The sequence below is a fragment of the Somniosus microcephalus genome, chromosome 12 (genome assembly GCF_052327205.1).
Source record: "Somniosus microcephalus isolate GS21.2 chromosome 12, FLI_Smic_1.0, whole genome shotgun sequence".
Classification (NCBI taxonomy): Eukaryota; Metazoa; Chordata; class Chondrichthyes; order Squaliformes; family Somniosidae; genus Somniosus; species Somniosus microcephalus.
Genome location: NC_140998.1, coordinates 186,340,753 through 186,354,872, shown reverse-complemented (window position 1 = coordinate 186,354,872; position 14,120 = coordinate 186,340,753). Strand labels below are relative to the sequence as shown.

At 48.6% G+C, this 14,120-nt stretch overlaps 1 pseudogene; it reads right to left on the bottom strand.

Annotated features, from left to right (window-relative positions):
• LOC147109759 (uncharacterized) overlaps window positions 1-14,120 on the bottom strand; it is a 1,788,622-nt pseudogene that overhangs the window by 518,173 nt on the left and 1,256,329 nt on the right.

Genomic DNA, 14,120 nt, shown 5'->3' with positions numbered 1-14,120 from the left:
GAAGAAATGGAAGCCTGAAGTCGCCCAACAAGAAGCCGTGGCAGTGAAGAAGAAGTAACTTAGATGGACTTTCAATCCATAGTTATACTCTTTTGGGACAGTCTTATCTCCCGCCAAATCATAGTCCTGTCTTTGTATTAATTTTGGCGGGCAGAAATCTCTGCAGGGGCGCTTTGTCTTGTAACGGAGCCGGTGATAACTTAAACTGGCCTTCCTGGCCGATAATGTCTGTTAATGTCCTTTGCATTGTCACCGCGGCTCGGTTCGCATATTGATCGGTCCGGACATTTTCCTTGATGGCTGCTAAACGGTTTTTCCTTTGTACGATGAATGGGTATAAGTGTTTTTACATTGTCCGCCCATATCTTGATGGGCCCCATCCTGTACTTATAATCCATTGAATATGTATGCTGTTGCTCTGAGTTTCGGTTCCCAGATACTGGCTTTCGTGGGCTCACTGTCTTCAATCCACAAGCCTGTCTGGCTTGCAGTAACAGAAATAAAATGGTTCATAAACTGATCACGGGGCCTGGCGGCCATTTTGTATGCCCTTTTTATCAAAGGTTTCTCTGTGCAAGCTTACTTTGGTCAATAAACAGTCTTATTTTATCCAGTTTTCTTGCGTGATTTTTGCTGAAAATTGCGAATCTTACACACAGCCCATGTACACTCTCTCCTATCACGGACTCTACCCACCCATTTAATCTCCTCCCACAGCCCAAGTACACTCTCCCCTATCATGGACTCTACTCACCCATTTAATCTCCTCCCACAGCCCAAGTACACTCTCCCCTATCATGGACTCTACTCACCCAATTAACCTCCTCCCACAGCCCGTGTACACTCTCCCCTATCATGGACTCTACTCACCCATTTAATCTCCTCCCACAGCCCGTGTACATTCTCCCCTATCATGGACTCTACCCACCCATTTAATCTCCTCCCACAGCCCGTGTACACTCTCCCCTATCGCGGACTCTACCCACCCATTTAATCTCCTCCCACAGCCAGTGTACACTCTATCCTATCGCGGACTCTACCCACCCATTTAATCTCCTCCCACAGCCCATGTACACTCTCCCCTATCATGGACTCTACCCACCCATTTAATATCCTCCCACAGCCCGTGTACACTCTCCCCTATCGCGGACTCTACCCATCCATTTCATCTCCTCCCACAGCCCATTGACACTCTCCCCTATCATGAACTCTACCTACCCATTTAATCTCCTCCCACAGCCCGTGTACACTCTCCCCTATCATGGACTCTACCCACCCATTTAATCTCCTCCCACAGCCCAAGTACACTCTCCCCTATCATGGACTCTACTCACCCAATTAATCTCCTCCCACAGCCCGTGTACACTCTCCCCTATCATGGACTCTACTCACCCATTTAATCTCCTCCCACAGCCCGTGTACATTCTCCCCTATCATGGACTCTACCCACCCATTTAATCTCCTCCCACAGCCCGTGTACACTCTCCCCTATCGCGGACTCTACCCACCCATTTAATCTCCTCCCACAGCCAGTGTACACTCTATCCTATCACGGACTCTACCCACCCATTTAATCTCCTCCCACAGCCCATGTACACTCTCCCCTATCATGGACTCTACCCACCCATTTAATATCCTCCCACAGCCCGTGTACACTCTCCCCTATCGCGGACTCTACCCATCCATTTCATCTCCTCCCACAGCCCATTGACACTCTCCCCTATCATGAACTCTACCTACCCATTTAATCTCCTCCCACAGCCCGTGTACACTCTCCCCTATCATGGACTCTACCCACCCATTTAATCTCCTCCCACAGCCCAAGTACACTCTCCCCTATCATGGACTCTACTCACCCAATTAATCTCCTCCCACAGCCCGTGTACACTCTCCCCTATCATGGACTCTACTCACCCATTTAATCTCCTCCCACAGCCCGTGTACATTCTCCCCTATCATGGACTCTACCCACCCATTTAATCTCCTCCCACAGCCCGTGTACACTCTCCCCTATCGCGGACTCTACCCACCCATTTAATCTCCTCCCACAGCCAGTGTACACTCTATCCTATCACGGACTCTACCCACCCATTTAATCTCCTCCCACAGCCCATGTACACTCTCCCCTATCATGGACTCTACCCACCCATTTAATATCCTCCCACAGCCCGTGTACACTCTCCCCTATCGCGGACTCTACCCATCCATTTCATCTCCTCCCACAGCCCATTGACACTCTCCCCTATCATGAACTCTACCTACCCATTTAATCTCCTCCCACAGCCCGTGTACACTCTCCCCTATCATGGACTCTACCCACCCATTTAATCTCCTCCCACAGCCAGTGTACACTCTATCCTATCGTGGACTCTACCCACCCATTTAATCTCCTCCCACAGCCCATGGACACTCTCCCCTATCACGGACTCTACCCACCCATTTAATCTCCTCCCACAGCCCATGTACACTCTCCCCTATCATGGACTCTACCCACCCATTTAATCTCCTCCCACAGCCCGTGTACACTCTCCCCTATCATGGACTCTACCTGTTAAGTCTGTGAGTTGTTCAAGTAATTAATACTCAGACTTAATCAGTAACAATAAAACAGGTCTTTACTAGTTGGAGGTAGGGACTACACTGAATACAAGATTACTGCACAGTGCTTATATACCGGTGTGTTCACCCCCGGTATTACGTCTACAGCAGCCTGAGAAAGTAGTACATCTCTTAAGGTGGAACAGGCTTAAGCTCTCTTAAGGTGGAACAGGTTACATACACAACACTCCTCCCTTCTTAGCTTTATAGTCATCCCCCCATTTAACATAACGTAATAACATATATACATATATAACTTCATGTTTAACATAACATATCACAGATTCAGTCTCTGCGGAAAACAGTTCACAGATTCAATCTCTGTGGTGTAGTCGGTTCACGTTACTCATTCAATAGTCCTTTCATGGATTTAACAGCTTGAACTTCCGAACTGATTTGGCTCCGTTCGCAGGGACCACGTGTGTGATCTGGTAGAGGTGATAATGGTTCAGATGGGTCATCTTCTGTTTTTACTTTTCCTTTTCTGCTTCTTGGAGACTCTCTGGGCTCCATTGTCAGCTGCCAGCTGCATGCGCAGTTCCTCCTTCTCTTCCTCCTGTTTCCGTCGTAGAGCCAGCTTCTCCCGATGTTCCGTAGACTTTTGGTGCTCCTCCATGATTTCTGCACTTTGGGAGTCGAAGTTACAAGCTGGGCAGGACAGGACATCGTAATATTCGGTGTCGTCCACCAGGTCATGGTAATATTCGGTGTCGTCCTGAGCTAGACCACTGAGAGGGTCGTCTATTCCCTCCATACCCAGCTGGACGTTAGCCAGCTCTTGTTCCAAATCCAGACATCTTTCCTGAAGAGACTTCTTCATGTGTACCTCTGCATCCAGCTTTTTCTGGGCTTTCAGCAAGTCGTTTACTAGTGACCTCATTTGTGATTTTAATACTTCAACTTCCTTTGGAGATTGATTGATCGGACTATGCAATCCCTCTACCGGAGCAGCTGTTTCAGCGGTCTGTTGTTCTACATTGACGTGAGTCAGCGTACTTTTGGCATCCAATGGCTGCTCTGTTGCAGTCGTTTCAGTCTGTGTCGTCACATCAGCCATCTCAATGACTTTTGAGAGCTCCGAACCCTTTTCCTTTGAAGATTGCAGCTCGTGTTCAAGTTTTTCCCATTTCAGAGTCTTGTCCCTCAACATATGAAGGAGTTGGCTGACCGTTAACTCTTCTGACACCAGATTATGGCACGCACGTTCAGAACCTGAATCAGCTTTGATTCGTTCGGCCTCCTCGCGCAGATGGTTGGTGTGCTCCTGCTCCATTTTCTCCATCAGTTGCTTCTGTTGCCTTTCCAGATTCTCCCACTCTGTAACAAAGAACTTTTTTATTTCATTCATCTCTTGCTCAAAACGGCGAATCATTTGTTCTAATTGCTGTTGTAGTTTGAAATGGAGTTGAGTTCGAGCCCAGTGTCCCTCAAAAATGTGCATATCAGTAGACTTGACAGACTCAGAATTCTCTGTTAAACTATGTTGTTGTTGCTCAGTGGAATTCTGTGCTGAAACTTTGTCTTTTGCACATGGGTTGGTCTTACCATCATCAGTTCTAGAGTCTGGGCTGATTATCTGCACCGAGTTCTCACTCTTTATGGCTTTTAGCGAATGCCAGTCCATATTTATGTTTCTAAACCACTCCCGGCCTAGTAGTGGTGGACCTCCCTCCGGTAGCACATATAAGTCCATTATTTGACTTCCTTCGCCCTTGTTGGCCACTGCAACCTTTATTGTCCCGATGGGGTACACTCTCTGCCCCGTGTAGGTTGTCAATATAATCTCCGTATCCGGTAGGGGAATATGTTGGAATAACCTTCTGTAATCTTTCTTATTCATGACCGACAATGCCGATCCAGTGTCCAATTCCATTTTTACTTGGACTCCTTCTATCTGAAGAGTAACCCAAATTGTCTGGAGGTCTGCACCCTTACCAACGTTGAGTACCCTTAAGCTAGCCAGTTCAATACTGCTTGCGTCTGAATCGGACTCCTGTTCGGCCACCTTGTGTACCTTTGCGTATTTCCCTTGCGGTGACTTCTTGTTGCTGGTCTTCTTCGCTGACCTGCATACTCTAGCTATATGTCCAAGCCTACCACAAGTTCTACATTCTTGGTTTTTAAACCAACACTGGTTCTGATCATGCGTTGTCTTTCCACAACGATAACATTTAACAGAACTCACACCCAATTTGTGTGCACTGAGCTCCGGTGACCGTAGCTGCATTACTGCCGTGCCTCTCGCTGCGGCTTCGTGTGCTGCTGCCATAGTGACCGCCTTCTCAAGCGTCAGCTCATTCTCCTCGAGCAGTCGCTTTTGTGTATCCTGTTTAAATAAACCACACACAAATTTGTCTCGTAGTGCATCTGTCAGTCCCGTTCCAAACTGGCAATATTTCGCTAATTTACGCAATTCCAGCAGATATTCAGCATTGCTTTCATGCTGTAGCTGCCTTCTGTCGTAAAATTTAAATCGTTCCGCTAGCATCAGCGGCGTGGGGTTTAGATGATCTTTCAGGACAGTAACAATCTCATCGAACGTTTTATCCGCCGGTTCATCTGGTGATAACAGGTGTTTCAATTGCCCGTATGTCTTCGCACCCATTAAATTTAATAATGTTAGTGCTTTATCAGCCTCACGAATTTTATTGGCCTTACAATAATTTTTAACTCGTTCAACATATATGGCCCAATCTTCGATGTCACTATCAAAGTTGCTAATATTCCCGTGTTTAGGCATTGTAGTACTTTATCAGATTTGCAATTTCTCAGATTTTTTTTTTTTTACTGCTATCCAAGGTGGCGGCTTCCCGCTCTTGCTGTCGTCCTCCGCCCACAAAATGGCGGTTTTCCCGCGCTTGGCGGTCTTCACCCTTCCCCCGACGCCGTCTCCCTTCAGCCCCCGAGTGCGGCCCTTATCTTCACCGTGATCGCCCGAGTGCGGCCCTTATCAGGAGATGCGATCGCTCTGTTGAAACGCCTCCCGCTCGAAGCGGCTCTCGCGCCCTATTTCTCCGGCTCCCCCAGCCCCGTTCGTGCGGCCAACGCGGTCGACTGCCTGTCGCGTCGCTGCCCGGCTCAGACAACGGCTTACCCACCACCAAGCTGGAGAAGAAGCTGACGGTCGCCGATGGAGGCTCTGAGGTCAGGATGTCTTCCAGTGGGGTGGAGAGGGTGGAAACCTCTCTGCAACGTCCTGGCTGTGGACGAAGCTGCCGTGGAGTGACTGCCGCAGGGTCCGAATCAGACTCGTCGCCAGTGTTAAGTCTGTGAGTTGTTCAAGTAATTAATACTCAGACTTAACCAGTAACAATAAAACAGGTCTTTACTGGTTGGAGGTAGGGACTATTCTGAATACAAGATTACTGCACAGTGCTTATATACCGGTGTGTTCACCCCCGGTATTACGTCTACAGCAGCCTGAGAAAGTAGTACATCTCTTAAGGTGGAACAGGCTTAAGCTCTCTTAAGGTGGAACAGGTTACATACACAACACTCCCCCTTAGTGTGACTTTATCCACACTCACCCGAACGTCATAGTCGAGATCAATCTGGTAACTTCAAGGTACACAGCAAAAGACCATTCAGCAAGCTTCACCGTGTTGTTAACTATGGTAGATCTACTCTTTTAACCTCATTTTCCCCACTTTCTCCATTCAATTAATATCCTGACAACACATTAATCTATCCACTTTTAAATATCTGAATTAAATCTGCATCAATGGCCTCCTGTGGTAATGCATTTCACATTCACACAATATTTTTCTTTAAGAATGTTTTCCTGGATTGAATTTTCAACAGCTTAGTTCTAATTTTAATTTGATGTCCCTTTATTACAGAATTCACTATTAGAAAAATCACTCTTGGAAATCAGCTACCTTGTCAATTCCCTTTTTAAGTTTACTCAGGATGTGGTCAATGCTAACAAGACCATCTTTAATGCCCATCCCTAGTTGCCTTGAGAAGATGGTGGTGGACCTTCATTTTAAACACCTCAATCAGATCACTCATCATGTTTTGGGAGGTTTGCTCAGTCTCTGATCAGACCTAAGGTGCTAACTGGAATAGGAAAGGCAAATCCACAGCAGTACTTTCACTTAAATTGTAATTACAAGACTCGGATAAACCTGGTAAAAGAGAAGTTCAAATCTAAAGACACAAAGAATTAACAGTGTCAATGAGCTGAGACGGGAGGAGGCTCGAGCGGAGCATAAACGTCGGCATGGGCTGGTTGGGCCGAATGGCCTGGTTCTGTGCTGTATATCCCATGTAATCCTCCGTTACAGAGTAAAGCTCTCATCAAATACCTCCAGAGCAGGTACAGTGGGTCAGAAACAAAGTAAAGCTCCCTCTGCACTGCCCCACCAAACAGTCCTAGGGCAGGCACAGCACGGGTTAGGTACAGAGTAAAGCTCCCTCTACACTGTCCACCAAACACTCCCAGGGCAGGTACAGCATGGGTTAGATACAGAGTAAAGCTCCCTCTACACTGTCCCTTCAAACACTCCCAGGGCAGATACAGCACGGTTTAGGTACAGAGTAAAGCTCCCTCTACACTGTCCCTTCAAACACTCCCAGGGCAGGTACAGCACGGGTTAGATACAGAGTAAAGCTCCCTCTACACTGTCCCATCAAACACTCCCAGGGCAGGTACAGCATGGGTTAGATACAGAGTAAAGCTCCCTCTACACTGTCCCTTCAAACACTCCCAGGGCAGGTACAGCATAGGTTAGGTACAGAGTAAAGCTCCCTCTACACTGTCCCATCAAACACTCTCAGGGTAGGTAGAGCTTGGGTTAGATACAGAGTAAAGTTCCCTCTACACTGCCCACATCAAACACTCCCAGGGCAGCACGGGTTAGATACAGAGTAAAGCTCCCTCTACACTGTCCCATCAAACACTCCCAGGGCAGGTACAGCACGGGTTAGATACAGAGTAAAGCTCCCTCTACACTGTCCCTTCAAACACTCCCAGGGCAGATACAGCACGGGTTAGGTACAGAGTGAAGCTCCCTCTACACTGTCCCATCAAACACTCCCAGGGCAGCTACAGCACGGGTTAGATATAGAATAAAGCTCCCTCTACACTGTCCCATCAAACAGTCCCAGGGCAGGTACGGCACGGGTTAGGTACAGAGTAAAGCTCCCTCTACACTGTCCCATCAAACAGTCCCAGGGCAGGTACAGCACGGGTTAGGTACAGAGTAAAGCTCCCTCCAATTTGGTTCATCAACACAACCAACTCAGATACAGCATGTGTTCAATGCAGCGTACAGCTCCCTTGACACTACCCAATGAAGCACAACCAGCCCAGGTACAGCACGGGGTGAATACGGAATAAAGATCCCTCTACATGTAAGTGTCAAACACTCCCGGGTGAGGTACGGGCAAGGTTTATCTCCGAGTTAAGCTCCACTCAACTTGTTGCATCAAAGGCCGAGCCTGATGCCAGATGTTGATCAGCTCCCAGTATCTGGTTAGACTCTCACCTCGGCAAAATCCTGGACTGATGGATTCTCAGTAACGTTCCTCAGCTTTCCAATCATTGTTGAAGCTTCCTGTTTTATCCCGTCTGACACTGGGGGTTCTCGGTCCCACCAGATCTGCTTTGTGAAGCCAGCGACATTTCTCCAGTCCCAGTGAGTGAGGCAATGATTCGACTTCTCTCTCTCCACCTTCCTGAGATATTGCTCTCTCCCAGAGACTGTCAATAGAGAAATGATTCATATTAATCCCAGAATCTGTACCTGGAATACAAGGGACTGTTTTTGTGACTGGGATTGTATCTAATTTCATTATATTTGCAATTAATTGTGTTTGAATTACTTACTTTAATATTAAATTGTTCCTTTGAGCCCTTTGCCCTGTTTATTGGGACTAAACTCACTCCCAGTGTCAGCTGTCAGTCCAGCTCCTCCCACACTGACATCCCACTGATGGGCCGTAACCAGGGGCGAGGCCCTGTCTCCAGGTGACATCACACAGGAGCCAGGAGCCAATCACACAGCAGCAAGGAGCGATGTCACAAAGTGGCCGGAGCCCCTCCTACTCAAGGTTGTAAAGTATATACCTTTGTGGGGGGAACTATGTTTTACAGCTCATGTATACTGCAGTACCGGCAGTGACCACACCTGTATATAACACTGAGTAGTAATCTGTACAGATCAGTTGCAGTGTGAGCCACGTTGAGTAAACACCTGTTGTACCGTTCTCCGCAGTCTGTGTCTTATTATACACGGACGCAACATTGGCGACGAGGCAGGTTCGAACCTACCTGCAACTCTGCATCACCTCCCGGGGATTCGTTCCTGTAGATCAGTGGATTGGAGGTCAAGGCCAGAGACTCGGGCGTCGACCACAGGCAACCGCCCAGTCATCCAGCAGAGACTCGAGAATTGCGGGGGAGGCTGTCGAGAGCCAGGCTTGGCCTTCCAGTCGAGGTGGTCTAGCAAAACGGGCTGGCAACAGGTAGTGCGCAGACCCTTCCCGGACAGCGGCGGGCTAGAGCCCGACCGAGCGGCACAGCAAAGGGCCGAGCAGCGTCGACGGGGGAGAGAGAGAGAGAGGGCACAGGGCGCAGCCAGTGTTCAGGGGCCGAGCAGCGTCAGAGACAGGGAGAGAGAGACGTGCAGAAACCCGCAAGGCGACGCCATTGCCATGAGGACTGCCGAGAGCGGCGTTGGCAGCAGCGCAGGAGAAGCGCACGAAACCCACAGGGCGCCGCCATTGCCACGAGAACTGCCGGGAGCGGTGTCAGCAGCAGTGGGGGAGGAAGGAAAGCGCGGGAGACGCCATTTTAAGCCATTGGGAGACGCCATTTTATACCACACCCAAAAATGTCGATGATTGGACTACATATGTCAAACGAATGGAGGTGTACTGCAAGGCAAATGGGGTGTCAGATGACAAGAATGCGTTGGTATTGTTAAATTTAATGGGTGCAAAGACGTATGGTTTATTACAAAATCTAGTAACCCCAACGAAGCCAATGGAAAAGAGTTTTGAAGACATAGTAACGATACTAAAGGAACATTTAAACCCCACACCGCTGCTGATAGCAGAAAGATTCAAGCTTCACAAACGGAACCAGCATAAGGATGAAAGCAATGCTGATTATTTAACAGAACTGCACAAACTATCGAAACACTGCCAGTTTGGAGCGGGACTGGCAGATACCTTAAGGGACAAGTTTGTGTGTGGGCTTCAAAGTGAAGGAACCCAGAAACGGCATTTATCTGAAAAGGACCTTACGCTGGAAAAGGTTTTCAGCATTGCGGTATCATATGAAGCAGCAGCACGGGGCGCTGCAGAGATACAACAGAGACCGCAAGAATATGGCACAAACGAAATGTCATACGGAACAGAGAAGTGCTATCGCTGCGGCAGAACAACACACGACCAGAATGATTGCTGGTTCAAAGACAAAGTGTGCAGACAGTGTGGAAAAGTAGGACACATAGCACGAGTCTGCAGGCCGGGAAAGAAAACCAACAATAAGAAACTGACCAAAGGGAAGTACAAGAAGGTACATAAGACAACGGAGAATAGTTCAGACGAACAAAAGAGTGAGAACGACTCCGAAAGCAGGGAACTGAGTTGTCTGAAACTACATAATGTGATCACAACGGAGGATCACCGAACCATTTGGGTCACTCTCAAGATAGCAGGAGTCCAGGTAAAGATGGAATTGGACACAGGATCAGCCCTAACAGTCATAAACCGATGAGACTACGAGCGACTATTCTCACACATACCCTTGAGAGACACAAAAATTATTTTGAAGACGTACACGGGGCAAAAAGTCGACCCCAAAGGAAAAGTAAGGGTGACCATTATATATAACGGTAAGGAAACACCAAAACTAGACCTGTATGTATTGCAAGATGGAGGACCACCATTACTGGGACGTGAATGGATCCGGAAAATACAACTGGATTGGCATTCCATACAGGCACTGACTGTGGCTGAAAAAAGGATGGCGACTGTTGAAGCTCCTAACTGACGCGAAAGAAGTGTTGTACCGTTCTCCGCAGTCTGTGTCTTATTATACACGGATGCAACAGAGGTGTCACAGGGTCACATTGACCAGGCTCTGCTCCTGGTGTGCAGTCTCACTGGGCATGAACACAGGGTGTACAATCAGTCCCGTCTCCAGGAATGAACCGGGATCCTGCCCTACATCTCCCCCGAGTTTTATTTGCATCGGTTTTATTACTCCATCCCTCTCCCAAACATCTAATAATAATAATAGTTCAACTTTATTGTCATTGTACAATGCACAAGTACATGAACAACGAAATGTGATCTTGCAAGCTCCCATGAGTCCAGTACAAATAACATTAACATTAAAGGTAAATAGCACCGTCCTGGGAGAAGCAAAGCCGCTGCGTCTGTGCGCGCCGCCATTCCATTTCCACCATTCCGACAATCTTCAGCCCAACGCCCGGGCCTGCTCACCAGCAGCCCCTCCCGGGGCTCCTTCCGTGACCTTCTCACCAACCGCCCCTCCTCGGAGCTCCTTCCGTGACCTTCTGCACCTGGCCTTCCCTGATGGTCACCCCTCCAGCTACTAACCAGGCCTGGCTTTGTTTAGCTTCCAAGCCTTGCCAGTGACCCTGTCCCTAGTCCCACACTGTTCACAACCTTGGTGTAATATTTCACCCCGAAATGAGCTTCCGACCACATATCCGCAGTGTAACAAAGACCGCCTACTTCCACCTCCGTAACATCGCCCGTCTCCGTCCTTGCCTCATCTTATCTGCTGCTGAAACCCTCATCCATTGTTACTTCTAGACTTGACTATTCCTGGCTGGCCTCCCACATTCCACCCTATGTAAACTGGAGGTCATCCAAAACTTGGCTGCCCGTGTCCTAACTCGTACCAAGTCCCGTTCGCCCATCTCCCCTGTGCTCGCTAACCTTCACTGGCTCCCGGTGAAGCAGCACCTCGATTTCAAAATTCTCATCCTTGTTTTCAAATCCCTCCATGGCCTCGCCCCTTCCTATTTCTAATCTCCTTCAGCCCACAACTCCGCCCCCCCACCCCCCGAGATATCTGCGCTCCTCTAATTCTGCTCTCTTGTGCATCCCTGATTATAATCGCTCAACATTTGGTGGCCGTGCCTTCTGTTACCAAGGCCCTCAGCTCTGGAATTCCCTGCCTAAACCTCTCCGCCTCGCTACCTCTCTTTCCTCCTTGAAGACGCTCATTAAAACCTCCCACTTTGACCAAGCTTTTAGTGGCCTGTCCTAATTTATCCTTATGTGGCTCGGTGTCAAAATTGTTTGTCTTAAAATACTCCTGTGAACCGCTTTGGGACATTTTACTACGTTAAAGGCGCTATTTAAATACAAGTTATTGTTGTTGTACATCTCTGGCTCTAGAGAATCATAGAATGGTAACAGCACAGAAGGAGGCCTTGCGGCCCATCGAGCCCGTGCCAGCTCTCTGCAAGAGCGCTTCAGCAAGTCCCACTCCCCCACCCTGTCCCCAGAGCCCTGCAATTCTTTTTCCTTCAGCCACTTATCCAATTCCCTTCTGAAATACCCCACACCACTCACTGTAACACTGATATACCCCACACCCCTCACTGCAACACTGATATACCCCACACCCCGCACTGTAACACTGATATACCCCACACCCCTCACTGTAACACTGATATACTCCACACCCCTCACTGTAACACTGATATACCCCACACCCCTCACTGTAACACTGATATACCCCACACCCCTCACTGTAACACTGATATACCCCAAACCCCTCACTGTAACACTGATATACCCCACACCCCTCACTGTAACACTGATATACCCCACACCCCTCACTGTAACACTGATATACTCCACACCCCTCACTGTAACACTGATATACCCCACACCCCTCACTGTAACAGTGATATACCCCACACCCCTCACTGTAACACTGATATACCCCACACCCCTCACTGTAACACTGATATACCCCACACCCCTCACTGTAACACTGATATACCCCACACCCCTCACTGTAACACTGATATACCCCACACCCCTCACTGTAACACTGATATACCCCACACCCCTCACTGTAACACTGATATACCCCACACCCCTCACTGTAACACTGATATACCCCACACCCCTCACTGTAACACTGATATACCCCACACCCCTCACTGTAACACTCCGATATACCCCACACCCCTCACTGTAACACTGATATACCCCACACCCCTCACTGTAACACTGATATACCCCACACCCCTCACTGTAACACTGATATACCTCACACCCCTCACTGTAACACTGATATACCCCACACCCCTCACTGTAACACTGATATACCCCACACCCCTCACTGTAACACTGATATACCTCACACCCCTCACTGTAACACTGATATACCCCACACCCCTCACTGTAACATACTGATAAACCCCACACCCCTTACTGTAACACTGATATACCCCACACCCCTCACTGTAACACTCCGATATACCCCACACCGCTCACTGTAACACTGATATACCCCACACCCCTCACTGTAACACTGATATACCCCACACCCCTCACTGTAACACTGATATACTCCACACCTCCCACTGTAACACTCCAATATACCCCACACCCCTCACTGTAACACTCCGATATACCCCACACCGCTCACTGTAACACTGCTATACCCCACACCCCTCACTGTAACACTGATATACCCCAAACCCCTCACTGTAACACTGATATACCCCACACCCCTCACTGTAACACTGATATACCCCACACCCCTCACTGTAACACTGATATACTCCACACCCCTCACTGTAACACTGATATACCCCACACCCCTCACTGTAACAGTGATATACCCCACACCCCTCACTGTAACACTGATATACCCCACACCCCTCACTGTAACACTGATATACCCCACACCCCTCACTGTAACACTGATATACCCCACACCCCTCACTGTAACACTGATATACCCCACACCCCTCACTGTAACACTGATATACCCCACACCCCTCACTGTAACACTGATATACCCCACACCCCTCACTGTAACACTGATATACCCCACACCCCTCACTGTAACACTGATATACCCCACACCCCTCACTGTAACACTCCGATATACCCCACACCCCTCACTGTAACACTAATATACCCCACACCCCTCACTGTAACACTGATATACCCCACACCCCTCACTGTAACACTGATATACCTCACACCCCTCACTGTAACACTGATATACCCCACACCCCTCACTGTAACACTGATATACCCCACACCCCTCACTGTAACACTGATATACCTCACACCCCTCACTGTAACACTGATATACCCCACACCCCTCACTGTAACATACTGATAAACCCCACACCCCTTACTGTAACACTGATATACCCCACACCCCTCACTGTAACACTCCGATATACCCCACACCGCTCACTGTAACACTGATATACCCCACACCCCTCACTGTAACACTGATATACCCCACACCCCTCACTGTAACACTGATATACTCCACACCT